General features: G+C 41.5%; 2 pseudogenes; one reads left to right on the top strand and one right to left on the bottom strand.

The window, feature by feature from the left end:
- The first annotated feature begins 547 nt into the window (after positions 1-547).
- LOC115108260 (phospholipid hydroperoxide glutathione peroxidase-like) lies at positions 548-21287 on the top strand (annotated as a pseudogene).
- Positions 1229-10413, bottom strand: LOC115108261 (DNA-directed RNA polymerases I, II, and III subunit RPABC1-like; annotated as a pseudogene).
- Positions 21288-26121: the final 4834 nt, after the last annotated feature.

The following is a 26121-nucleotide window of genomic DNA, read 5'->3' as shown; positions in this document are numbered from 1 at the left end:
TAAGACAATGTGATCACATCTTCCTGACCACCACCTGAGGTAGTCAGGCATGTATTGTCTGGATCAGTCAAGCCTGGTGGTAGGGGCTATAGGACGGGCTCATTGTAATGACTGGACTGAAATTAATGGAACCAAGTCAAACGTGGCATTAACTTAAGGCAGTATTGTCATAAAATAATTTCATATTATTTTGAAATAATATCTGTCAAGTCATTTGCATACAGCGAGGCACCAGCTAATCTGATCACAATGCAGACACAGTGGAAGGATAAGAGACATTCTAATACAATGTGTAGACGTGACACCTTGATCAGATAGTTATTGGATCATATTGCTCAGATCATGAAACTCACATGTTAGCATAAGGTGTAAACGAGGCTTATGGGCACTAACCAACTACAGTATTAAGTGTGATCGCGGTATCACCTTCAATGAGAGAATGGCATTATAAAGGGAAGAAGGAACCAGAACGTTAACCAAGCCAGTTGACTAATGTCCATCTCATACCGTGACCCTCCCCCCACTAAACAAAGAATGAAGGCTGGTTTAGTAATCAGGAAACAGTCACTGGTTAGGCAAATGTTTTAATAATAGTCCTGTAGGGCCATTGACGTAAACATTATCCACAACATTTGAATTTTGTTCAAGCCCTTTGCCTAGCTCAGTCTGAGCTGCCCACACTACAGTAGATGGCTCACTTCAGGAAACAGGTATGTGGACATTAACTTTTTACAGTTAATTTATCATGATTCAGTATATTGTACTTTTTTGCTAAGGTCATTAGATTAACACCTTCAACCTAATGGCCCCCATGGGGCGGCAGGGTAGCCTAGTGGTTAGAGCGTTGGACTAGTAACCGAAAGGTTACAAGTTCAAATCCCCGAGCTGACAAGGTACAAATCTGTCATTCTGCCCCTGAACAGGCAGTTAACCCATTGTTCCTAGGCCGTCATTGAAAATAAGAATTTGTTCTTAACTGACTTGCCTAGTAAAATAAAGGTTAACATTTTTTTTTTTAAATGGCTTATATTTCTACTTGCTAGTTTTAAAACTTGCCATGCACTCCACCAGTTGAGATTATCTATTAACTGTGTTCCCCTTTATATTAGCCTAACAACAATTGTGATGTGAAATTTGACACAATCAATGTGAGCAACTTCCATTCGTGTGTTGTTCCAACGATGTCTGTTTAAAGATTTATTGTACAAAATTACAAACCTGTACTAACAAAGAAAATCCCTCGCTTCATCCAAAGAAATGTGAGGCCAGCTGTAGAATAATCCACGAGTAAACAACCGTATTGGCTCAGTGTTGGCTCACCCACTGCTCTTTACCTACAGCGCAGTGTAGCTAAAGGGACAAGAGTAGAATCAGAAGGAACTTTTTCAAATGAACTACAATCCCCAATACATCTGAATAAACAATGTATTGTAGTCATAAGAAATGATTAACAATGCCGAGAAACCGGTTAGGAAACAGCCCTAAAAGTGCAATCAAGATATTCACACATTGAAATCCTCACTGGACCAGCCTGTTGGTGATATGTCACCCAGCGGTCTCACTGGGTCTGATGATCTTTACTAAAAAGCAGACATTGAATATCCCTTTGAGCATGTGAAGATATTAATTAATCTTTGGATGGTGTATGAATTCATCGTCACTACAAAGATACAGGCATCCTGCCTAAATCAGTTGCTGGAGAGGAAGGAAACCGCTCAGGGATTTCACAATAGTTACCATGTTTAATGGCTGCGATAGGAGAATACTGAGGATGGATCAACAACATTGTAGATACTCCACAATACTAACCTAATTGACAGAGTGAAAAGGAAGCCTGCACAGAATAAAAATGTTCCAAAGCATGCGTCCTGTTTGCAACAAGGCACTAAAGTAATACTGCAAAAAAGGTGGCAAAGCTATAAACTTGTTGTCCTGAATGCAAAGTGTTATGTTTGGGGCAAATACAAAACATTACTGAGTACCACTCTCCATTCAAACATAGTGGTGCCTGCATCATGTTATGGGTATGCTTGTAATCGTTAAGAACTGGAGATTGTTTCAGGATAAAAAAGAAACGGAATGGAGCTAAGTACAGGCAAAATCCTTGAGGAAAACCTGGTTCAATCTGCTTTCCACCAGACACTGGGAGACAAATTCACCTTCCAGCAGAACAATAGCTTAAAACACAAGGCCAAATCTACACTGGAGTTGCTCACCAAGAAGACGGTGAATGTTCCTGAGTGGCCGAGTTACAGTTTTGACTTAAATCTACTTGGCAAGACCTGAAAATGGTTGTAGCAATGATCAACAACCAATTTGACAGAGCTTGAAGAATTTTGAAAAGAATGGGCAAATGTTGCACAGTCCAGGTGTGGAAAGCTCTGAGAAACTTACCCAGGAAGACTCACAGCAGTAATCGCGGCCAAAGGTGCTTCTACAACATATTGACTCGAGGTGTGAATACTTACAGTACCAGGCAAAAGTTTGGACACACCTATTTATTCAAGGGTTTTACTTTATTTTTACTATTTTCTACATTGTAGAATAATAGTGAAGACATCAACACTATAAAATAGCACTCATGTAGTAACCAAAAAAGTTAAACAAATCAAAACTTCTTCAAAGTAGCCCCCCTTTGCCTTGAAGACAGCTTTGTACACTCTTGGCATTCTCTCAACCAGCTTCACCTGGAATGCTTTTCCAACAGTCTTGAAGGAGGTCCCACATATGCTGAGCACTTGTAGGCTACTTTTCCTTCACTCTGCGGTCCAACTCATCCCAAACCATCTCAGTTGGGTTTAGGTTGGGTGATTGTGGAGGCCAGGTCATCTGATGCAGCACCATCACTCTCCTTCTTGGTCAAATAGCCCATTCACCGCCTGGAGGTGTGTCTTGTGTCATTTTCCTGTTGAAAAACAAATGATAGTCCCACTAAGCGCAAACCAGATATGACGGCGTATCGCTGCAGAATGCTGTGGTAACCATGCTGGTTAAGGGTGCCTTGAATTCTAAATAAATCACAGACAGTGTCACCAGCAAAGCACCATCACACCTTCACGGCTTCACGGTGGGAACCACACATGTGGAGATCATCCGTTCACCTACTCTGCGTCTCACAAAGACATCATGAATATGAGATATTTCTAAAAACACGTTTTCACTTTGTCATTATCGGCTGTTGTGTGTAGATGGGTGAGATCCATTTTGAATTCAAGCTGTAACAACAAAATGAGGAATAAGGCATATAAATACTTTCTGGTGGCACTGTACAATAGTATACCATTTTCAGGGACCACTTTTGGCTGGTGAGTGCTACTTTCAGAACTACTGGCTAAAAAGTATACAGAACTAACAGAGAATCTCTTTAACCACATTTTAGGCAATAGGTCAATGAGATGAATTTGTACCTGGCCTCTTTTCAATCCAAAGTACCGGGCCACAGGGTCTCCTTGTTGGAGCCTACTGTAGGCAGTTGGCTTTCCTTCAGTTGACTGAGAGACCGGTGAAGGAATCCCAACACACAACTATCTATATAATGTGATCCAGTATTAGATTCATATTTAAATATTTAAATATCACCAATTTGTAATTTATCGAAGTGAATCATATTTAAAATGTATTTTTTAAGTTTGATAATTTGTGGTGGCTATGCTTGTTAATGCAGCCCATACAATAGAGGATTTATACTCCATCCAGATATGAGTTTGTATTCCATGCTGTGAAAGGATACTGTAGTAACAGCAATTCAGACAGTTCCTCTTTTGTCATGACTATGTGTTCAGGAACCAGCTGCAACAAAAGGAAGAAAAGCAAGACAATCATATTAGATTACTGTGATGTTGTTTAATGACTATATCATATCAACAAAAATCTGAATTTTTCCATCTGCTTACCTGATGCTCAGTGATGTTTATTATAAGATCCTGCTGTAGAAACAGTTCCAGGATGTACTTGGGGGGCCATGTCAACTAGTGACTAAAATATGATATGAAAAAATAGCCTTTAATGAATGCTCTTAGGGCTAGGGGGCAGTGTTCGGAAGTGACGTGCCCAAAGTAAAATGCCTGTTACCTAGGCCCAGAAGCTAGGATATGCATATATAATTGGTAGCTTTGGATAGACAACACTCTGACGTTTCTAAAACTGTTAAAATAATGTCTGTGAGTATAACAGAACTGATATGGCAGGTGAAAATCTGAGGAAAATCCATCCAGAAAATGTCACAGTCCATTTCAATTCTTGTCTATGGGATATACAAATAAATAGCTCCCAGATTACAGTTCCTATGGTTTCCACTAGATGTCAACAGTCTTTAGAAAGGGTCTCAGGCTTGTTTTTTGAAAAATGAGGACCCTTGGGATTGCAAACAGAGGAAGATCTTCAAAGGTAAGTGATTTATCTTATCGCTATTTGTTACTTTTGTGAAGCCTGTGCTGGTTTGGAAAAGTATTTTGGTGTGGGGCGCTGTCCTCAGATAATCGCATGTTATGCTTTCACCGTAAAGCCTTTTTGAAATCTGACAACGTGGTTGGATTAAAAAGAAGTTAAGCTTTTAAATGATGTAGGACACTTGTATGTTCATGAATGTTTAATATTACAATTTTGTCATTTGAATTTGCCGCGCTCCAGCTTCAACGGATGTTATCGATTTTGATCCCGTTAGCGAGATCCGTGCATCAGGAGGTTTTAAATGTACACAGATGTACATCAAAGTTGTTCATTTGAAAACCTCACCTGCTTTGCGGAAGGTGTCATTCCCATCTGAACTACAGTGCAGTACAGCACGTGTGATGTTCTCCTCCTGCATCCGCTGGCAGTACATCTTGACGGTCTTGATACCAACTTTAGGCTTCTCTGCATGGGTGAAAATGAAGGAATTCAATATTGTTTTAACAATTACAGGACTAAAGCAAACTGACAGGTGCCGACTCATATTTCATTTGCCTGGTTAATATTAAGGCCTACATTGGGTGACTCCCAATGTTGTGGCTACACGGTCAATAACATTACCAGAAAAGAAAACAAACATCTGGTCCGTGGGGTCATCGTTATGTACTACCAGTACGGTGGGGTCTGCCGTTGTGGATGACCCTCGCTGGGTTTGTCCTCGAACTGACTTTTAAACTCATACAAAGGTCTGGTCCAACTCACCTTGGCTCACCAGGTAGCCTCCGTCATGACACAGCTGACCAACAAGGAGATAGTTGTACAATGAGCCTTTTCATATAATGTGGCAGCAAGACTGGTCATTCATACTGGATCCATTGAACCATGAAGCATAGCTAAAACTATAGCAAATTGTCATATTTTCTGGCTACTACAAGACAGGTCATTCATACTCCATTACACCATGAAGCATAAAACAATAACTAGTGAATATCAATTGCTTCCTTTTATGTGATTTGGGTGTCATATCTTCTTTACAACTAATGTTAGTTAGCTATTTGTGAAAGTTGATGCAGCTACTATACTGAACAAAAATATAAACAAATCAAATCAAAGTTTATTTGTCACGTGCGCCGAATAGGTGTAGTAGACCTTACAGTGAAATGCTTACTTACAGGCTCTAACCAATAGTGTGAGAAAAAGGTATGTGATTGTGTGTGTGTGTGTGTGTGTGTGTGTGTGTGTGTGTGTGTGTGTGTGTGTGTGTGTGTGTGTGTGTGTGTGTGTGTGTGTGTGTGTGTGTGTGTGTGTGTGTGTGTGTGTGTGTGTGTGTGTGTGTGTGTGTGTGTGTGTGTGTGTGTGTGTGTGTGTGTGTGTGTGTGTGTGTGTGTGTGTGTGTGTGTGTGTGTGTGTGTGTGCGTGTGCGTGTGTGCGTGTGTGTAGGTAAGTAAAGAAATAAAACAACACTAAAAAGAAATGTGAAAATAACAGTAGCAAGGCTATATACAGACACCAGTTAGTCAGGCTGATTGAGGTAGTATGTACATGTAGGTATGGTTAAAGTGACTATGCATATATGATGAACAGAGAGTAGCAGTACCGTAAAAAGAGGGGTTTGGCGGGTGTTGGGACACAATGCAGATAGCCCGGTTAGCCAAGAAGCACTGGTTGGTCGAGCCAATTGAGGTAGTATGTACATGAATGTATAGTTAAAGTGACTATACATATATGATAAACAGAGAGTAACAGCAGCGTAAAAGAGGGGTTGGGGAGGGCACACAATGCAAATAGTCTGGGTAACCATTAGGTTACCTGTTCAGGAGTCTTATGGCTTGGGCGTAAAAACTGTTGAAGCCTTTTTGTCTTAGACTTGGCACTCCGGTCCAGCTTGCCATGCAGTGGTAGAGAGAACAGACTATGACTGGGGTGGCTGGGGTCTTTGACAATTTTTAGGGCCTTCCTCTGACACTGCCCGGTGTAGAGGTCCTGGATGGCAGGCAGCTTTGACCCAGTGATGTACTAGGCCGTACGCACCACCCTCTACGTGCCTTGCGGTCGGAGGCCGAGCAATTGCCGTACCAGGCAGTGATGCAACCGGTCAGGATGCTCTCAATGTTTCAGCTTTAGAACCTTTTGAGGATCTCAGGACCCATGCCAAATCTTTTTAGTTTCCTGAGGGGGAATAGGCTTTGTCGTGCCCTCTTCACGACTGTCTTGGTGTGTTTGGACCATTCTAGTTTGTTGTTGATGTGGACACCAAGGAACTTGAAGCTCTTAACTTGCTCCACTACAGCCCCGTCGATGAGAATGGGGGAGTGCTTGGTGCTCCTTTTCCTGTAGTCCACAATCATCTTCTTAGTCTTGGTTACGTTGAGGGATAGTTTTTTTTCTGGCACCACCCGGCCAGGTCTCTGACCTCCTCCCTATAGGCTGTCTCGTCGTTGTCGGTGATCAGGCCTACCACTGTTGTGTTGTCTGCAAACTTAATGATGGTGTTGGAGTCGTGCCTGGCCATGCAGTCGTGGGTGAACAGGGAGTACAGGAGGGAACTGAGCACGCACCCTTGGGGAGCTCCAGTTTTGAGGATCAGCGTGGCAGATGTGTTGCTACCTACCCTCACCACCTGGGGGCGGCCCGTCAGGAAGTCCAGGATCCAGTTGCAGAGGGAGGTGTTTAGTTCCAGGTTCCTTAGCTTAGTGATGAGCTTTGAGGGTACTATGGTGTTGAATGCTGAGCTGTAGTCAATGAATAGCATTCTCACGTAGGTGTTCCTTTTGTCCAGGTGAGAAAGGGCAGTGTGGAGTGCAATAGAGATTGCATCATCTGTGGATCTGTTTGGGCGGAATGCAAATTGGAGCCTAGGCCTACTGATGAAATGCACTGAATCAATTGAGAAACATGATAACGCTCTAAATTTCTGAACGGCCTGTTTCGCAATGTCCATGGTGATCAAAGTTACTCTGTCATTACTAAATATCAGTTTCACTTGCTGTGAAACCTTTACATAGTGGTGCAGAGAATGTTTGTTTTTATTTTGGGAGAACCCTGGGTGCGATATTCTTAAAGGTATTTCTTGGGCTAAATGTGATTTATTCCCGGTATTGAAACTTGGTAGATGTTCTGGAAAATATGAACAAAGATTTGTATAACTAATCTGTGATATGAATCCCTAGTCTACATAAAAATGGTGGATGCCCTCAATGGCTCAGCCAATGGTAATACCCACTATAGGCCTCTATCATTCTCTATGTTCACAACCAACAAACCCTTGTGTATGTAGCCATGTATTGCTACATCAATCTAGTTGCAAAATATGGCAAATTAATTGTGCCTTGATATTTGGGGCATTGGCAAGCTGTGGAGTCCTTGTTAGTCGTATTCAGAATGAATTTGATATCATAACATTTACCATTAGCTATCTAATAAAAAACACATGTAGATTATTAGTTTACTGAATTCCAAGTGTGTCTAACATTGTTGATTGTAGCTATTGTATTGTTTTTGCCTTTCTTGTTTACAGGGGACTTTTATTCCACCCCTGCTACATTAGATTAACTGGGGACATCGGATGTGTCATGAAACCATTACTTCCACTGCCCTTCTGGTTTGTACTGATAACCTGCTATCAGCAAAGTGGCCGAACCTACAGTGCATATTAGGACAATTTAGCAGTTTGTGTTTTAGTATGTCATTATACTCTGGATGACGCATTCATCATTTGATGTCTGTGAAAAAGCTATGGAAATACAGGGTGTTAAAGGATATTGTGTCTGTAAATTGGAAAAGATATGGACAAGTATCATCTGTCTGGTTTTCAGTTGAGATATTTATTTGGTATGGGGGTATATATGGCAGGGTTCCCCAACTGGCGGCCAGTTGGTGATTTTTATTTGGCCCCCCAAGCCTTCTAGAAATCTGTTCCAAAGTATTGCCACGCATATTAGAAATGGAAATGTATATATACACTGAGTGTACAAAACATTAGTAACACTTTCCTAATATTGAATTGCACCCCCTTTTGCCCTCAGAACAGCCTCAATTCGTCGCAGCATGGACTCTACAAGGTCTCGAAAGCGTTCCACAGGGATGCTGGCCCATATTGACTCCAATGCTTCCCATAGTTGTGTCAAGTTGGCTGGATGTCCTTTGGATGGTGGACCATTCTTTTTATTTTTTAAATTTTTTACCCCTTTTTCTCCCCAATTTCGTGGTATCCAATTGTTGTAGTAGCTACTATCTTGTCTCATCGCTACAACTCCCATACGGGCTCGGGAGAGACGAAGGTTGAAAGTCATGCATCCTCCGATACACAACCCAACCAGCCGTACTGCTTCTTAACACAGCGCGCATCCAACCCGGAAGCCAGCCGCACCAATGTGTCGGAGGGTACACCGTGCACCTGGCAACCTTGGTTAGCGAGCACTGTGCCCGGCCCGCCACAGGAGTCGCTGGTGCGCGATGAGACAAGGACATCCCTACCGACCAAGCCCTCCCTAACCCGGACGACGCTAAGCCAATTGTGCGTCGCCCCACGGACCTCCCGGTCGCAGCCGGTTACGACAGAGCCTGGGCGCGAACCCAGGGACTCTGATGGCACAGCTGGCGCTGCAGTACAGCGCCCTTAACCACTGCGCCACCCGGGAGGCCGGTGGACCATTCTTGATACACACGGGAAAGCGTTGCAGTTCTTGACACTAAAACCGGTGCTCCTGGCACCTGTTACTATACCCAGTTCAATGTCACTTAAATATTTTGTCTTGCCCACTCACCCTCTGAATGGCACACATACACAATCCATGTCTCAAGGCTTAAAAATCATTCTCCACTTCCACGTCTCCTCCACTTCATCTACACTGATTTGAAGTAGATTTAACAAGTGAAATCAATAAGGGATCATAACTTTGACCTGCAATCTATGTCATGTAGAAATGTGTTCCTAATGTTTTGTACACTCAGTGTATATGACCGTATACAAATGTAAGCAGGTTTTGAAATAATTGTTTTAGTCAAATATTGTATCTGTTTGGGCTTCTTGCTGTCAATTTGCGTTCTACAAATTATTTGTAATTATGTTCCAGCTGAATCTAGTTGACGATCCCTGCTGTATGATGTCAGAACCTTCCTTTATATCCTTAATATGTGTGAGTAGGCTATATGATTTACCTTGTTTGTTAGATGACATCAGTGAGTGGTAAAGTTGAAACATTTTGAAGGGTTCATATTTTCCTCTGGCTTCACCTTTTCAGAATGGTGAAATTACCTCTACTGAATCAATTCTGTTGCCTACCACTGTCAGGCATGTTATATAAGGCATTGCCTGGCACCACCACCCTCATATGAAAATACTGATTCTCAGATCCTCTCTTGCTTCGGAAATGCAAACATAAGCACCTCTGTTGTTTCTATTCTATACCATATTGTTCTAAAGATGTTCTGAAGTGATATTGAACAAAAATATAATTGCAACAATTTCAAAGATTTTACTAAGTTACAATTAAAATAAGGAAATCAGTTAATTGAAATAAATTCATTAGGCCCTAATCTATGGATTTCACATGACTGGGCACGGGTGGGCCTCGGAGGGAATAGGCCCACCCACTTGGCTGCCAGCCCACCCACTGGGGACCCCCCCCCCCCCCAGTCAATTCCACAGGTGAAGAAGCTGAATGTGAAAATCCTGAGCTGACGTGGTTACACGTGGTCTGCGGTTGTGAGGCCGGATGGACGTACTGCCAATTTTTCTAAAACGACGTTGGAGGCAGCTTATAGTAGAGACATTAACATTCAATTATCTGTTAACAGCTCTGGTGGACATTCCTGCAGTAAGCATGCCAATTGCACGCTCCCTTAACATGAGACATTTGTGGCATTGTGTTGTGTGACAACTGCACATTTTAAAGTGGCCTTTTATTGTCCCCAGCACAAGGTGCACCAGTTTAATGATCATGCTGTTTAATCAGTTTCTTGCTATGCCACACCTATCAGGTGGATAGATTATATTGGCAAAGGAGAAATTCTCACCGACATGGATGTAAACAAATTTGTGCACAAAATTTGAGAAAAAAATCTTTCTGTGCAGATGGAATATTTCAAAGATTTTTTATTTCAGCTCATGAAACATGGAACCAACACTTTACACTTTCTTTTTGTTCAGTGTAATTTGGTGAAATAGTGGGGTTTTGTAGCATAGGGATACTATACTTATCATGACTCAGGGTGAGACCCAGATGCAGACAAGTGAGGCAGATGGTTCAAGTCTCAGAGATTTATTGAGTACACAGGGGCAGGCAAAAGGCAGGTTGATGACAGGGATGGGTTTGTAATCCTGGTAAATAGTTGGCAGTTGTAGTTGGCGGGCAGGGTCAGGACAGGCAAAAGGTTGGCAAGACTTGACGGGACAAGACGAACTGGCAACAGGTCAGGACAGAGGAAAAAACAATACTCAGCATTAGACTTTTTCTCCGCCCATTTTTTTATGTTAATGTTGTAAATCTTACCGATCATTGGTCAGACGAGAACAAAAACCAGACAGAGGAAAAAACGCAGAGAAAAACGCTGGCAAGACTTGACGGGACAAGACGAACTGGCAACAGACAAACAGAAAACGCAGGTATAAATACACAGGGGATAATGTGGAAAATGGGAGACACCTGCTGGGTGGTGGAGACAAGCACAAGACAGGTGAAACAGATCAGGGTGTGACACCGAAAGGCTCACGGTCAACTGTGAGACATAAGCTTTCTGCATTTTCATTTACTGAAAGGTAGTCATGCATCTACTAGGGTCCGCTGTCCTTTTCTCTGTCATGCTCTCGACATTGGTAAGATTACTGAGGAATGGTGAATCAAAGCAGCACTTTGATTAAAATGTTTTGGAGATATTGACTAGGGAAGGTTTTCTGCTGTTGAATCTGTCTCTGGACGTATGCCAAGTGCATAGTGTTTATTGCTGAAGGGGAAAATACACCCTTGTAATCAGTAACGTTAACACATATGAATCGCTGCTTTTCTGTCATTCAAACACCTTTTCCAAATGTGTTATTACATGGATTTCTATAAGGACACAAGGCGAGACCCAAATGCAGACACAGGAAGCAGATGGTTGAGCTCCGATATTTATTCATCCAAGGGGTAGGCAAAAGGTAGGTCGGGGACAGGCGAGAGTTCATAAACCGGGTCAGAGTCCAAAACAGTACCAGACGAAGGGCAGTCTCGAGGTCAGGCCAGACAGGGGTTCAGAAAACTAGATCTGAGTCCAAACAGTACAAGGGGATAGGCAGACTTGAACAGGCAGGTGGGTTCGGCAAGGGTCGAAACCAGGAGGACTAGAAACAAAAGAGACTGGGAAAAAAATAGGAGCAAGGAAAAACGCTGGTTGACTTGGCAAACAAGACGAACTGGCATAGAGAGACAGGAAACACAGGGATATATACACCGGGGAAAATAAGGACAGTTGAAACAGATCAGGGTGTGACAGATTTCGGTGTAGAATGGATGAGCACCAAGGCATTTTATTAGAATATTGACTTTTTAATATCACTTTTTAATATCACTTTGAGAGAGATAGTGAGGTTTGCTGACATTCTGGCTCAGGCTTAGTTAGTCTTTACAGTGAGCGTGAGAAAGCGCACGTATGTACCTGCACGCACATCAGACAGGCATTCATGAGCTAGCACCAAACAGGACACACATTCATATTTTACTCACTCTTCTTTTATTCTCTTCCTTCCCAGTCTGCTCCGACAGAGGACTGGCAGACGGCCTCGTCTATTTATGACTTCTCTGCAAAGGATATTGATGGCAACGAGGTATCCCTCGAGCAATACAGGTGAGAAGGTGGAAGAAGTTACTCAGCATTCCAAAATACTATATAATAGGGCTGTGACGATACCAGTATTGCAATATTATTTTTCATGGCAAAAATGAAAACAACTCTTTGGTCCCTTAAAAACCTGCTGTATGTTAAATATTGTGTTGTTTGTTTCCAACATTAGGACTGTTTTCCTCTAGAAGTGTTTCCTTGCCACTATACTATTCTATTACATAGAATAATAGTATAGAGTATCGCGATACTCGTTTAGTTACCGGCCCTGCTAAATAACCACAATCATGTTATACATCATTCACCATACCCCTTCCAAAAGCCCTGAACCTGTTATCTCCTGTGTTTTAATGTGTGTGTGTGTGTGTAGGGGCAATGTTGTTATCATCGTCAATGTTGCCTCTAAATGAAGTAAAACCCCAGTAAACTACTCTCAGTTTGCGGAGATGCACGCGAAGTACGCTGAGAAAGGTTTACGCATCCTGGCCTTCCCCTCCAACCAGTTCGGGAGACAGGTAGCTACATCTCATTGTTATTTATTTCAAGTCTCAAGTCTACACCTAAAGCATTTTTACAACATGATTATTATTATGTTATTACAATGGTATATTTTGTGTTAATTTTAGGAACCTGGCACTGAATCTCAGATCAAGAATTTTGCCAAGTCCTACAATGCTGATTTCCCAATGTTCAGTAAGATCAATGTGAACGGGCCCAACGCCCACCCCATGTGGAAGTGGCTGAAGGAGCAGCCCAAGGGGAGAAGCTTCCTGGGAAAGTAAGTGGAGACGTATTGGAGAGACGTGTTACTAATGGAGTGGTTAGACTCATCACATATGATTATTTTTGACCATACATAGAAAATATGTTAAGACTTAAAACACATGATATCTAATTTTTTACAACTGCTTACTATTGCTCAGATAAGCATAATGACTTATATGCAGTATATAAGTAGATGTTCTAATGTAACGTGTATGAGTTTGGTTATTGTCACTGTGTTAATGTTTGCTTCATCTAATGATCTTGTTTTTTTGTCTCATCAGTGGCATCAAGTGGAATTTCACTAAGGTATATATTTATCTCTTATTAGTCATCTGATATTCCCATCAGAACAAGTTGACACAGCTGAGTTGGAGTAACCCAAAGTTTTGTGCCAAGATTATATCCCTCGTGAAAGAAAAGGTTGCTCAGTGCCATGCCCATCGAGTTCAACGTTATTGCCTATGTCAGGGTTCTTCCTCCTTTTCTTGCCCAGGGACCCCCTCCCAGGAAAACCCAGGGACACGAATCATACGTTGACAAAACACAAATTTTTTCGCATGTCTTATCATCAAGTGAATGATAACGGCAAGGAAAAGATTTGTTAGATAGTTTTTCATTATATTCACCTCCCCACATTATAATTGGAAGTGTAAACTCTAACATACCTTTCTAGCTAATAGGCTAACTCCAAACATACAGTTAATCTGGAAAATATTCAGACCCCTTCAGTTTTTCCACATTTTGGTACTTTACAGCCTTATTGCAAAAATTTCCGCAAACATGTTTTAGCTTTTGTCATTATGGGGTATTGTGTGTAGATTGAGGGGGGAAAAATAATTGTATCAATTTTAGAATAAGGCTGTAATGTAACAAAATGTGGAAAAAGTGAAGGGTTCTGAATACTTTCTGAATGCACTGTATTTTCACTAAGAGCAGCTGTTTAACTGGTTGAAAAAAAAGGTTAGCCATGTGTTGGCAAAAATGAATGTCCAAGTCAAGAAAGCTTACCAGCAGCCAGCAGCCTATTCACGGGGACTTTTTCAAAGCCCTATGTCAGGTACTCCAGTGGGAGTAATTTGCTCAATATTAGAAGTAAAGAAATAAAGTTGACATCATTGGAAAGAAATGGTCATATTCTCTACTCTAGGTATGTAAATAAACATGTTTATTCTGTTGATAGCGATATTCATAAAACATTTATTTTAAAAAGCACATTTTCCAGACCCCCCACTGTACCTCCTTGGATCCCTGATTGAATACCCCTGGCCTATGTCTATTTTTGTTTACAAAAAAATTAATTAGGTAGTCGTATTATCGTGGTCTTTCTGGGCCTAGAGTAATACAAATACAAACTTAAAGCTAGATTGCTACATCCTTAATTGCTACATCCATTTTTTTACTTTAAATGAACACTATATGTACAGTAAAAATAAAGAGCATCACACACTCCATATATAAACTCACAGTAATTTATTGGTTAAATCAGCAATGTTTCGGCATCACCTGAAGAAGGCACAGTGATGCCGAAACGTTGGTGATTTATTCAATAAATTACTGGGAGTTTATACTGTATATGGAGTGTAGTCAGCACCTCCACACAAAATAATTTTTATAGGTGTGCGCCAGCTCATGATTTTTATATGTACACTACCAGTGAAATGTTTGGACACACCTAATCAATCAAGGGTTTTCTTTATTTTTACTATTTTCTAAATTGTATAATAATAATAGTGTAGGCATCAAAACTATGAAAGACATCAAAACATCAAGACATCAAAACTATGAAATAACACATATGGAATCATGTAGTAACCAACACAAAGTGTTAAACAAATCAAAATATATTTTATATTTGAGATTCTTCAAAGTAGCCACCCTTTGCCTTGAGAGTTTTGAACACACAGATCAAGCTGAGCCTAACTGTTATAGGCCTATTTCTATTTTGCCCTGTTTATCAAAAGTGTTGGAAAAACTTGTCAATAATTAACTGACTGGCTTTCTTGATGGATATAGTATTCTCTCTGGTATTTAATCTGGTTTCCTCCCAGGTTATGGATGTGTCACTGCAACCTTAAAGGTCCTCAATGATGTCACCATTGCCCTTGATTCTCAAACAATGTTGTGCTGCTATTTTTATTGACTTGGCCAAAGCTTTTGATACGGTAGATCATTCCATTCTTGTGGGCCGCCTAAGGAGTATTGGTGTCTCTGAGGGGTCTTTGGCCTGGTTTGCTAACTACCTCTCTCAAAGAGTGCAGTGTATAAAGTCAGAAAAATCTGCTGTCTCAGCCACTGCCTGTCACACCAAGGGAGTACCCCAAGGCTCAATCGTAGGCCCCACGCACTTCTCAATTTACATCAACAACATAGCTCAGGCAGTAGGAAGCTCTCTCATCCATTTATATGCAGATGATACAGTCTTATACTCAGCTGGCCCCTCCCCGGATTTTGTGTTAAATGCCCTACAAAAAACTTTTAGTGTCCAACAAACTTTCTCTGCCCTTAACCTTGTTCTGAACACCTCCAAAACAAAGGTCATGTGGTTTGGTAAGAATAATGCCCCACTCCCCACAGGTGTGATTACTACCTCTGAAGGTTTAGAGCTTGAGGTAGTCACCTCGCACAAGTGCTTGGGAGTACGGCTAGACAGTACACGGTCAGCACATCTCAGCACATATCAAAGCTGCAGGCTAAAGTTAAATCTAGACTTGGTTTCCTCTATTGTAATCGCTTCTATTTCACCCAAGCTGCCAAACTAACCCTAATTCAGATGACCATCCTAACCATGCAAGATTACGGAGACAATTTATAGATCAGCAGGTAAGGGTGCTCTCGAGCGGCTAGATGTTCTTTACCATTCGGCCATCAGATTTGCCACCAATGCTCCTTATAGGACACATCACTGGACCCTATACTCCTCTGTAAACTGGTCATCTCTGTATACCCATCGCAAGACCCACTGGTTGATGCTTATTTTTAAAACCCTCTTAGGCCTCACTCCCCCCTATCGGAGATATCTACTGCAGTCCTCATTCTCCACATACAACACCCATTCTGCCAGTCACATTCTGTTAAAGGTCCCCCAAAGCACACACATGCCTGGGTCACTCCTCTTTTCTGTTCGCTGCAGCTAGTGACTGGAACGAGCTGCAACAAACATTCAAACTGGACAGTTTTATCTCAATCTTTTCATTCAAAGACTCAGTCGTGGATATATTTATTTTTTATTATTTTTAATCTCAGCCCCTTTTGGTATTTTTAATCCCAGCCCCAGGAGGCCTTTTGCCTTAAGGTAGGCCGTCATTGTAAATAAGAATTTGTTCTTAACTGACTTACCTAGTTAAATAAAGGATGAATAAAAATACAAATTCTCTCAACCAGCTTCATGAAGTAGTCACCTGGAATGCATTTCAATTAACTGCTGTGCCTTGTTAAGTTAATTTGTGGAATTTCTTTCATTCTTAGCTGATTGGCTCAAATGCATTGTGTTGTGACAAGGTACTGTAGGGCTGGTATACAGAAGACAGCCCTATTTGGTAAAAGACCAAGAACAGCTCAAATAAGCAAAGAGACACTACAGTCTATCATTACTTTAAGATTTGAAGGTCAGTCAACCTGGAACTTTTCAAGTTCCTTCAAGTGCAGTCGCAAAAACCATCAAGCGCTATGATGAAACTGGCTCTCATGAGGACCGCCACAGGAAAGGACGACCCAGAGTTACCTCTGCTGCAGAGGATAAGTTCATTAGAGTTAACTGCACCTCAGATTGCAGCCCAAATAAATGCTTCACAGAATTCAAGTAACAGACACATCTCAACATCAGCTGTTCAGAGGAGACTGTGTGAATCAGGCCTTCATGGTCGAATTGCTGCAAATAAACCATTTCTAAATGACACCAATAAGAAGGAACTTGCTTGGGTCAAGAAACACTAGCAATGAACATTAGACCGGTGGAAATCTGTCCTTTTGTCTGATGAGTCCAAATTTGAGATTTTTGGTTCTAACCGCCGTATCTCTGCGAGACACAGAGTAGATGAACAGATGACACACCTCCAGACTGTGTAAGGGCTATTTGACCAAGAAGGAGAGTGATGGTACTGTATCAGATGACCTGGCCGCTACAATCACCCAACCTCAACCCAATTGAGATGGTGTGGGATGAGTTGGACCGCAGAGTGACGGAAAAGCAGCCAACAAGGGCTCATATCCCACAAGACTGTTGGAAAAGCATTCCAGGTAAAGCTGGTTGAGAGAATGCCAAGAGTGTGCAAAGCTGTCATCAAGGCAAAGGGTTGAAGAATCTCAAATATAAAATATATTTTGATTTGTTTAACACTTGGTTACTACATGATTCCATGTGTTATTTCATAGTTTTGATGTCTTCACTATTATTCTACAATGTAGAAAATAGTAAAAATAAAGATAAACCCTTGAATGAGTAGGTGAGTCCAGACTTTTCACTGGTACTGTATATACCCATTGATTCTTGAAAAATATAACTTATAAATGCCTCATTAGCATAGTTCAACTGTCAAACCCCAAAATAGAAGTTTGTGTGTGCCTTGTTTGTAAACAATGTAAATGTAAACAAACACTGTATAGCCTCAAAACATGATTAAAACTATACATGTTGATGTCATGGATGGTCCATCTTTGCATCCATAGCACATCCCCTTACTTTTAAACCAAACCAGTGTCAGGGTGCCCACTTTGTCATTGTTTAAATGAAGGATTCTAGCTTTAGTTATAGGTTTATTTTAAGATTCATGAATTGTTGGGTTAACAAATCGAAAACAAGACCTTTTGATTATTACCAGTTTTTGCAGCTAGAAATGGGATGTTAAATGCAGAATTAGTTTAAATGTCCAACCCTCAGTTCCTTTTCTCTGGCTTTATAGTTCCTTATCAACAGAGAGGGCCAGGTTATGAAGAGATATGGACCGATGGGTGATCCCAGCGTAAGTCAATGACTTTTACTCTCACACATTGAATCTAATTACAGCATAGGCCTATGATGGACTAACTGACACATCCATGTAAGACAGCAGTACTCAACCATAACCTCAGGCCCGGCCTGGAATCACCCCCCCTAACATTATACCTTGTTTCTTTGCCTCTGAAAAGCATGCATTATTGACCATTTCATGTGCTCACAACACCATAAAATTGTTGTTAGTGATGCATTTTCTCAGTTGAACAGAGTGGGGTGTTGCTGTAGCGGGGGGTTGGAAGGTCATGTGAGGGTGATGAGCGGGGTGTTGGCATCGGGATCAGTCAGCAATCCTCTATCAAGCACGCAGACAATGTGAATATAGGGCAGACATCGTATCTCATAATGTCCCTACAGCAAGCTGCTACTGTCATGGCTCTTACCTGAACCAGTATATGTGCGTTAGAGACCTCTCTAACACCTAGGAAGCTGCGATTAAAACTCCCATTCTCCCAATACTTATTTTCCACCATAATTTGCAAATAAATTCATAAAAAATCCTACAATGTGATTTTCTGGATTTTTTTCCCTCATTTTGTCTGTCATAGTTGAAGTGTACCTATGATGAAAATTACAGGCCTCTCATCTTTTTAAGTGGGAGAACTTGCACAATTGGTGGCTGACTAAATACTTTTTCCCCCACTGTATGTATAAAAGTATTTTGCAACGCGGGCGGTGTGGTCAGCAAGTTATAATGTGAAAATACGTTTGTTGATCACCAATTATGGAGTTTCGCTGAGCAACAATCTTCATCTATCCCTTGTTACAGCCCGTATGTACTTCCAAAAAAGGTGTAAATAAAAATGTACAAGCAACCGAAAAAGTGCCTATTCGGCACCTCCAATCTCTCATTACTTCCACTCACAGGTCGGAAGTCTAGCCTACAACAGCTCGATACATTGGAGGTGTCGAAGAGGCATTTTTTAAGTTGCTTGTAAAAACCATCTTAGAACTTTTTTGGAAGTAAATACCAGCAGTCACGGGAGTAAATGAAAATCGTTGTTCAGCGAAACGCCATATTTGGTGATCAACTAACCTATTTTGACATGACGCTTGCAGACACTGCAAACTATTACAGACTACAAAGCGAAACCCAGCCGCGAGCTGCCCAGTGATGCGAGCCTACCAGATGGGCTAAATACCTTTTATGCTCGCTTTGAGGCAAGCAACACTGAAGCATGCATGAGAGCACCAGCTGTTACGGACGACTGTGATCACACTCTCTGTAGACCTCGAAACAGGTTAACATTCACAAGGCCACAGGGCCAGACGGAGAGCCAGGACATGTACTCAGAGCATGAGCTGACCAACTGGCAAGTGTCTTCACTGACATTTTCAACCTCTCCCTGACCGATTCTGTAATACCTACATGTTTCAAGCAGAGCACCATAGTCCCTGTGCCCAAGAACACTAAGGTAACCTGCTTAAATGACTACCACCCCGTAGCACTCACGTCGGTAGCCATGACGTGCTTTGAAAGGCTGGTCATGGCTCACATCAACACCATCATCCCGGAAATTCTAGACCCACTCCAATTCGCATACCGCCTCAACAGATCCACAGATGACGCAATCTCAATCGCACTCCACACTGCCCTTTTCCACCTGGACAAAAGGAACACCTATGTGAGAATTCTGTTCATTGACTACAGCTCAGCGTTCAACACCGTTGTACCCCCAAAGCTCATCACTAATCGTGTCTTTGGCTATGCCGGATTAAGTGATATGACATGCTATTCTATAAAATAATTTATCCATAATTAATATTACCTGATTGAGCTAATAATGTAAATGTAATTAACTAGAGAGTCGGGCACCACTAAATAATTTTTATAGAGCTGTTATCTTCTGAATAACCTCTTAATTACCTAGTAATATTTTACATCAATAGCAGGTAATATTAATCGTCATCTTAATTCAGTCTCATCTGAAAGTTGTAAATTCTTGGTTATCTGCACGAACCCTGGCACACAAGTTGAATCAGCAATAAAAAATTGGGTTTAATTATGTATTTACTAAATACCTAACTAATCACACAGAATTACACATACACAGAATTAAATCATAACTTGATTACAAATTACGTCATAAAGGAAAACGTCCCTATCGGGCGGAACAGATATGACAGCTGGTTACACAAAATAAAAGGGTCTGGGTTTGAGTGAAAGAGTGGGAAGACTGAGGAACAAAGGGCGAAGCTGTGCTATTGTAAATACAGTATCTTATGCATTCTAAATTACCGCCCATTTGGAAAAGGAACATGCAATAAATATTTACTCTGAGCTGGGCTTCGGTAGGTTGGTGGTAGATAGAAGGCCGTGTTTCCCAACCGAGTCTTTTGAAGAATGTCTCTGCTGGTAAATTGGATACGTTGTAGTAACTTCGTTGTGTGGTAGACGGGATACTCTGTCTGTTCCTTCCTAACCCTCATTTGCAGCCTCCTTAATAGCTTCTATCCCCAAAACATAAGACTGCTGAACAATCAAATGGCCACCTGGACTATTTGCATTGACACCCCTTTGTTTTTACACTGCTGTTACTCGCTGTTTATTATCTATCCATAGTCACTTTACGCCAACCTACATGTACAAATTACCTCGACTAACCTGTACTTCCACACATTGACTTGGTACCGGTACCCCCTGAATATAGCCTCATTATTGTTATTTTATTTTGTTGCTTTTTTAAACTATTTTACATTTTTTCATTGTTTATTTAGTAAATATTTTCTTAACTCTATTTTCTTAACTGCATTGTTGGTTAAGGGCTTGTAAGTAAGCTTTTCATGGTAAGGTCTACCAACACCTGTTGTATTTGGCGCATGTGACAAATACAATTTCATTTGAATAGGAATTTGAATCTTAGCTTTCTTTGTGTTAGAGATGTCTAATGCACAGATAGGCCTACTGGTTCAGCTCTTACCTAACAAATGAAATTGAATTATATTAAATCAATATAAGGAGAGAAACTAAAAGGCATGGATGCAATTCATCACAACTATTTATTCTCCATTTCAGGCGGTGGAGAAGGATCTTCCCACGTACCTGTAATTCTTCCATCTTGACTGTCTAATGCACTGATACTGCATCTATACCTCCCTCTCCGGTGAGCCAATGCCTGGGAGTGGGTCCATTCCCCAGACCAGTGACAGTCTGTCCGCAAACCAGCCTGGCTGGTAGGACAGACCTGATGAAAACGGCGTGCAACCAATCCCCTGGGAGGACCCGCTGTAGGCATAGCCAGCCAGCACCGGAGAAGAATCCTGACCCCCTGAAAATATGATCTTATTGTCATATTCCATAATAAACGTAACCCTTTTGTGCTAATTCTGTTGTCCAGTGTGTTTATGGGGAATTCTATCTTTCAACGTAAAAAACAAGTGTAAACGTGCTTCAGCCCAGCTATAACAAAAAAAGAATCAGGTGCTTGACTGACTGAGGGACTTAAATTCCCCAAAACATTATACTCAATTTACTCACACTTGTTTTTAATAGCCCATGTCTAGTTGCTATCATTTTGACATGTTTGATTGACATGGCGCGTGGAGGTTATGGTGCCTTTTACCTTTTCCTACACAAGGCTCGGATGAAGGTGTTAATGCCGAAACTTTCCAGAAATGGATGACACAAACAACTGGATTCGTTGTCCCTTTCATGCCCTGCCTCCAGTCCACTTACCGATAACTAAACAAGAAAGCCTCATCAAAATTGCAACAAGAGGTTCTGTGAAAATGTCATTTAATCAGTAGCTACTGCCATATTTCTGGATTGGGCTGCGCTCAGAGTATCCTGTTAAGACACAGATGCCCTTTGCAACCATGTACCTATGTGAAAGTGGATTCTCGGGCCCACACTAGCATGAAAACTAAATATAGGCACAGACTGTATGTGGAAAATGATTTAAGACTGACTCTCTCCAATACAACCCAACATTGCAGAGTTATGTGCATCCTTTCAAGCACACCCTTCTCACTAACATGTGGTGAGTTATTCTCAATTTTCAATGAACAAATACAGTTTTATATGTAAGATGGCTAATTAAAGAGCCAAATGATTGATTGTTACATTATTATTTGTGCCCTGGTCCTATAGGAGCTCTTTGTCACTTCCAACAAGCCAGGTTGTGACAAAAACTCACACTCATTCTTATGTTTAATAAATGTATTGTATAGTGTGTGTGTGGCAGGCTTACAATGATGGCAAAAAAACAATATTTGAGAGTGCGCTGACCCTGGTGCTAGAGAGGGTATGCAGCGGGAGGTTGAATGTTTGAAGGGGTACAGGACTATAAAATGTTTGGGAGCCACTGGCCCACAGCAAATTGAATATATTATGCCATTGTTAGCATTAGCATCAACATACATCGTTTAATTTAATTTCACCTATATATTTAGACATTTTCATTAAATGTTTTTGTTACATGTAATCTTTGGTTCAACCATAATGCATAATAAGCATCATCAACAGGGGGAACAATACTGGGTGTATGCAGATAAACTAGAAAGAATACGAGCGCCGCCCGAACAGGAAGAGGCACCATCTTCGGCGGGATTCGTGACAAGTTAACCCACTTTTATAGGCTGTCATTGTAAATAAGAATTTGTTCTTTAACTGACTTGCCTAGATAAAAAATAAAAAAGGTGAGAATGCTGTTCATTGACTACAGCTCCGCTTTCAACACCATAGTGCCCTCAAAGCTCATCTCTAAGCTTAGGAACCTGGTAACTGGATCCTGGACTTCCTGACGGGCCACCCCCAGGTGGTAGGAGTAAGTAACAACACATCTGCCACACTGATCCTCATCACAGGGGGCCCCTCAGGGGTGCATGCTCAGCCCCCTCCTGTACTCCCTGTTCACTCATGACTGCATGGCTAGACACGACTCCCACACTATCATTAAGTTCGCTGATGACACAACAGTGTCATCAGGCCTGATCACTGACAACAACAACAAGAAAGCCTACAGGGAGGAGGTCAGAGACCTGGTTGTGTGGTGCCAGGACAGCAACCATTCCCTCAATGTGATCAAGATAAAGGAGATGATTGTGGACTACAGGAAAAGGAGGACCAAGCACGCCCCATTCTCATCGACGGAGCTGTATTGGAGCAGGTTGAGAGTGTCAAGTTCCTTGGTGTCCGCATCAACAACAATCTATCATGGTCCAAGCACACCAAGACAGTCGTGAAGAGGGAACGACAAAACCTATTCCCCCTCAGGATACTGAAAAGATTTGTCATGGGTCCTCAGATCCTCAAAACGCTGACCGCAAGGCACTACAGAGGGCAGTGCGTACGGCCCAGTACATCACTAGGGCCAAGCTTCCTGCCACTCAGGACTTCTATACCAGGCGGTGTCAGAGGGACTGCCCCCCCCCACCCCCCACCCTCTTCAATTATTTGTTACTTTTATATAATCATTTCTTTTCAAACATAACTATTTTTTTTTTACTTCACAAGTATTTTTCTTAACTGCATTGTTGGTTAAGGGCTTGTAAGTAAGCATTTCACTAAGGTCTACACCGGTTGTATTCGGCACGTGACAAATAATATTTAATTTGATTTTCATACTTTTCTAATAAAACACTTTTCAACCCATATGATCTATTACATAATAAAAGTCGTAATACAAATATCATGTCATAGTGAATTCATGACATGTGAACGAACAAGCCTTTTCATACTTTATAATATGGCTATACAGTGGGGAGAACAATTATTTGACACACTGCCGATTTTGCAGGTTTTCCAACTTACAAAGCATGTAGAGGTCTGTAATTTTTATCATAGATACACTTCAACCGTGAGAGACGGAATCTAAAACAAAAATCCAGAAAATCACATTTAATGATTTTTAAGTAATTCATATGCATTTTATTGAGACCCAGAGTTACTTCTGCTGCAGAGGATACGTTCATTAGAGTTACCAGCCTCAGAAATTGCTGCCCAAATAAATGTTTCACAGAGTTGAACTAACAGACACATCTCAATATCAACTGTTCAGAGGAGAATGTGTGAATCAGGCCTTCATGGTCGAATTGCTGCAAAGAAACCACTACTCAAGGACACCAAAAAGAAGAAGAGACTTGCTTGGGCCAAGAAACACGAGCAAGCCTTCACATTGACCCTGTACTGGTACCTCCTATATATAGCCTTCACATTGACTCTGTACTGGTACCTCCTGTATACAGCCTCCACATTGACTCTGTACTGGTACCTCCTGTATATAGCCTCCACATTGACACTGTACTGGTACCTCCTGTATATAGCCTCCACATTGACTCTGTACTGGTACCTCCTGTATATAGCCTCCACTATGACTCTCTGCCGGTACCTCCTGTATATAGCCTCCACATTGACACTCTACTGGTACCCCCTGTATATAGCCTCCACATTGACTCTGTACTGGTACCTCCTGTATATAGCCTCCACATTGACTCTGTACAGGTACCTCCTGTATATAGTCTCCACATTGACACTGTACTGGTACCTCCTGTATATAGCCTCCACTATGACTCTCTGCCGGTACCTCCTGTATATAGCCTCCACATTGACACTCTACTGGTACCCCCTGTATATAGCCTCCACATTGACTCTGTACTGGTACATCCTGTATATAGCCTCCACATTGACTCTGTACTGGTACCTCCTGTATATAGCCTCCACATTGACACTCTACTGGTACCCCCTGTGTAAGTCGCTCTGGATAAGAGCGTCTGCTAAATGACTTAAATGTATGTAAATGTACATTCATTTACAAGACCTGTTCACAGAAAACATAATTGGTCATAAGAAGGGCCTGAGAGCAAAGTGAATACTCAGACCACTAGGGGTCAATGTTGTACTAGGGTCAACCTGATATATGACAAAATAACAAAGGTCAGGGTCCCTTCATCCCTTTAATGCCCAGCCAGTCTACATTTTCCTTTTTACTGTCCTACCTGCAGGTGTTTGTCAGTCATTCTGCAACATGAACTTGTTCAATGATGAAAGAGGAGCAGCACCTTGTCACAATGCCAAGGATATCTGATCTATCCAAGGCAATCCTTGGCTTTTGTTTATGGGGTTAAATCAATATGTTAGTCTGAGAGTATTCTATATTTGTGTAAGATAGATGTACGTTCGGTCATCATTCATTTTGAAAGGTCATGGACAGGGGTCAGCTACCCTCAATGCACCCACCCTTTTAAACCGGAAGTTTACATACACTTAGGTTGGCGTCATTAAAACTTGTTTTTCAACCACTCCACAAATTTCTTGTAAACAAACTATAGTTTTGGCAAGTCAGTTAGGATATCTACTTTGTGCATGACACAAGTAATTTTTCCAACAATTGTTTACAGACCAATTATTTCACTTATAATTCACTGTATCACAATTCCAGTGGGTCAGAAGTTTACATACACTAAGCTGACTGTGCCTTTAAACTGCTTGGAAAATTCCAGAAAATGATGTCATGGCTTTAGAAACTTCTGAATGGCTAATTGACATCCTTTGAGTCAATTGGAGGTGTACCTGTGGATGTATTTCAATGCCTACCTTCAAACTCAGTGCCTCTTTGCTTGACACCATGGGAAAATCAAATGAAATCAGCCAAGACCTCAGAAAAACAATTGTAGACCTCCACAAGGCTGGTTCATCCTTGGGAGCAATTTCCAAACACCCGAGGTACCATGTTCGTCTGTACAAACAATAGTACGCAAGTATAAACACCATGGGACCACGAAGCCGTCATACCGCTCAGGAATGAGACAGGCTCTGTCTCCTAGAGATGAACGTACTTTGGTGCGAAAAGTGCAAATAAATCCCAGAACAACAGCAAAGGACCTTGTGAAGATGCTGGAGGAAACAGGGCCAAAAGTATCTATATCCACAGTAAAATGAGTCCTATATCGGCATAACCTGAAAGGCCGCTCAGCAAGAAAGAAGCCACTGCTCCAAAACCGCCATAAAAAAGCCAGATTATGGTTTGCACCTGCACATTGGGACAAAGATCGTACTTTTTGGAGAAATGCCCTCTGGTCTGATGAAACAAAAATAGAACTGTTTGGCCATAATGACCATCGTAATGTTTTGAGGAAAAAGGGGAGGCTTGTAAGCAGAAGAACACCATCCCAACCGAGAAGCACTGGGGTGACAGCATCATGTTGTGGGGGTGCTTTGC

The sequence above is a fragment of the Oncorhynchus nerka genome, linkage group LG24, assembly GCF_034236695.1.
Source record: "Oncorhynchus nerka isolate Pitt River linkage group LG24, Oner_Uvic_2.0, whole genome shotgun sequence".
Taxonomy (NCBI): Eukaryota; Metazoa; Chordata; class Actinopteri; order Salmoniformes; family Salmonidae; genus Oncorhynchus; species Oncorhynchus nerka.
Note: the sequence above shows the minus strand (reverse complement) of the source record. Positions and strands in the feature narration are given on the sequence as shown.